The sequence below is a fragment of the Lutra lutra genome, chromosome 11 (assembly GCF_902655055.1).
Source record: "Lutra lutra chromosome 11, mLutLut1.2, whole genome shotgun sequence".
NCBI classification, from domain to species: domain Eukaryota; kingdom Metazoa; phylum Chordata; class Mammalia; order Carnivora; family Mustelidae; genus Lutra; species Lutra lutra.
The window spans coordinates 38,626,930-38,630,436 of NC_062288.1; the positions used below are offsets into that span (position 1 = coordinate 38,626,930).

At 31.3% G+C, this 3,507-nt stretch overlaps 1 non-coding gene across 1 annotated transcript; it reads left to right on the forward strand.

The window, feature by feature from the left end:
• The first annotated feature begins 1,243 nt into the window (after positions 1 to 1,243).
• On the forward strand, positions 1,244 to 1,349 carry LOC125081521 (U6 spliceosomal RNA). The gene has a single exon (XR_007121723.1). It is a non-coding gene; the product is annotated as a U6 spliceosomal RNA (small nuclear RNA).
• Positions 1,350 to 3,507: the final 2,158 nt, after the last annotated feature.

A 3,507-nucleotide genomic window follows, 5' to 3' on the forward strand; every position in this document is an offset into this window, starting at 1 on the left:
AGTGGGTTAAAGCCTCTGCCTTCGGCTCGGGTCATGATACCAGGGTCCTGGGATCGAGCCCACATGGGGCTCTCTGCTCAAGGGGAGCCCACTTCTTCCTCTCTCTCTCTGCCTGCCTCTCTGCCTACTTGTCTGTCAAAGAAATAAATAAAATCTTTTAAAAATAATAATAATAGGGGCGCCTGGGTGGCTCAGTGGGTTAAGCCGCTGCCTTCAGCTCAGGTCATGATCCCAGGTCCTGGGTTCAAGCCCCACATCGGGCTTTCTGCTCAGTAGGGAGCCTGCTTCCTCCTCTCTCTGCCTGCCTCTCTGCCTACTTGTGATTTCTCTCTGTCAAATAAATAAATAAAATCTTTTAAATAATAATAATAATAATAATATTTAAAATGAAATATGTTTTATTTTGGAACTGAATATAAGTTAAAGATACATATTAATGTGTAACTACATGTTATACATCAAAAAGAGCAAAAAGATCTTTCATGGCTTTTCAATTGTAGCATAATCTTCAAAAACTGTGCTGGTTTGTTTAAAATTTTTTTTTTCATTGATAAGGCAAAAACAGTGTTTTCAGGCTTATTTTTGAAATTTTTTCCACCAATAAAATAGTTTCTTTGGGGTATAGTAATTACATCAGAATACATGGATTACAAATTGTTTTCCCATTTCTCATTACATGGATTACAAACTAAGTTTTTGAAGTCTTTCTCTTGAAGAACTATTTAAGAATATATATTCTGGATCTGGTGAAGAATAGTTTTTATATTATAACCATCAAAGAAGCAGGCAGTTCTGCTTCTTGGTATGGCTAAATGATAAGACTGATTTATCACAGTAATGAACAACATCAAAATTGAGAATAAATTTTTCCATTGCACTATAATATATAACTCTTTCATAAGAATTTTATCAAAATTTTTCCACAGATAAGATCATATCACAAACAATGAAAACATTAACAAATCTCTTGAAACTGTCAATTTGTTTTATATGATATACAATCTTAGAAAATTTATATGAATAACATTTTATCTGTACAAACTTATCCTTTCATTTGACAATTTTTCCCATAAATTTCTTATATAGTAACAAGCTAATTCAGAAATATAGATTATATCAGGGCAACCTAAAATATTTCTGGCATCTCTCTTTTTATAAGGTAAATGTATAAATCATTGTGATTTTACAGGGGCTCTTTGAAAATTTCAAAGATAATTTTAATTTTAATTTAAAAAGACGTCTAGTGCTTGTTTCGGCAGCACATATACCAAAATTGGAATGATGTAGAGAAGATAGCATAGCTTCTGCACTATTATGACATGCAAGTTTGTAAAGCATTCATGTTTTTTCAGCAAATATTCCCGTACAAAGAATGAAGTTGAATTCTAATATTATACCATATACAAGAGATTAACTTAAAGTTAATCAAAACTGTTAGAAGAAAAATAAGGAAAAAGTTTCATGACATTGGATTTGGCACAATGGTAGCTTGGATATGACACCAAAAGCTTAGACAACAAAAGAAAAAATCAATTGGACTATATCAAACTTTAAAAACTTTTGTGCAAAAAACACACGTCAACAAAGTGAAAAGGAAACCCATGAAATGGGAGGAAATACTTGCAGATCATATATCTTAATTAGGGCTTAATACACTGAAATATATAAAGAACTCCTACTATTCAACAACAACCAAAAAAAATCAGATTTAAAAATGGACAACAAAACTGAATTGACAGTTCTCTAAAGAAAATACACCAATGACCAATAAGCACTGACAAATGTTCAAATCATTAATCATTGAAGAAAAATGGAAATTAAAAGTACAATGAGATATAATCTCCCAACCATTAGGATAGCTGTTTTCAGGAAACAGAAAGTAACAAGTGTGGGCAAGGATGTGAAGAAAGTGGAACACCTGATGTTCCTGGTGCAAATATATAATGGTACAGCCACTACGAAGATTAGTATGGTGGTTCCTTTAAAAAAAAAAAAAGAAAAGAAAAGAAACAGAATCACCATATAATCCAGCAAACCCACTTCTCAATATACACCCCAAGGATTTCAAAGCAAGGTCTTGAAAAGATATCTGTACACGCATATTCATAGCAGCATTGGTGAAAACAATCCACGTGTCCATTGAAGGAGGACGGGCATAAACAAAACATGAAATACATAAGATGGAATATTATTCAGCATTAAAAAGCAAGAAAATTCTGACACGTGCTCCATGTGGATGAATGAACCTTGAAGGCATTGTAAGTGAGATAAATGAGTCACAATATGACAACTGCTACGTGATTCTACTTACATGAGCTATTTAGAGCGGTCAAATTCATAAAGACAGAGAACAGCATTGTGGTTGCCAGGAGCTACAAAGGAAGGAGATATTGTTTAATGGGTATAAAGTTTCTGGAGATGGATGGTGGCAATGGTTGCACAATGTCAAAGTACTTAGAGTACACTTAAAAATGGTTACGATGGTACCTTTTATGTTATGCATATTTTATCACAATAAAAAAAATGAAAAAGACACCCTAAAATTTTATTTTCCTGAATTTAGGATTTGATCTCAAGGAAGTAAAGTAAAGAATTATAAGAAAAGATTTGGTCATTTGATTGAGATAAAAACACAATTACCTGTGAGCAATGACAAGTTATAGCCTAACTACACATAAATCTAAGTGACAACAATATACAATAAAAAGAGAAGAAGGTTACAAAATTTTCAGGAACTTTTGCTGTTCTGAAGAGAGGTACTTTTTTTGAAGTTATCCAGAATATAATAAAGGTAGTATAAATTACAGGAAATTATTTTGGTGATATACAGAATTTCTGCTAAATTTTCAGATTATACAGAAGGTAAAAAATAATCTTTTATTAGTCTTGTTAAAAGTGACTAAATATTTCAAGATCAATTTATATTTTCACAGGGAGAAAATAAAATTCTAGTATTACATAAATTTAGTCTTTGGCAGTAAAGGGTATTAACATATATTAATAAATAAACATCAAAATTCAGGAAAATTTGCTAAAATCTTAACATATTTTATCTGTTTCCTTTCAGACTCAGGTATTGTAAAGAATGGCAAATAAAATTCACTTTCATCAAACCTTCTATAACTTGCTATACACACTCAAGTTTTATCTTTCACTGTGTTTTTTAATATTCTGGAACAAACTGAACTTTACAACAAATCTATTTTGTTTTTCCTCAGGAAACATGCCAGGCTACCTCTCCTGATTGTCAGGGATTATATTTCTCTTTTTCATTTTGTAAGATTTCATTTTTTCTTGATTTTCTGAGATTTCTTATATAACCCATAGTATGTCTATTAAGAGAATATTCCATGTTTATTTGGATGATCATCATTTATCTTTCTTTATCCTGGGTAATATTTCTTTTTTTGAGATCTACATTATATATTAATATACCACAATAGGGTTTTTAAAATTATTGTCTACATAGTAGGCCTTTTAAATAATTTTAACCTATCCACTGCAGGG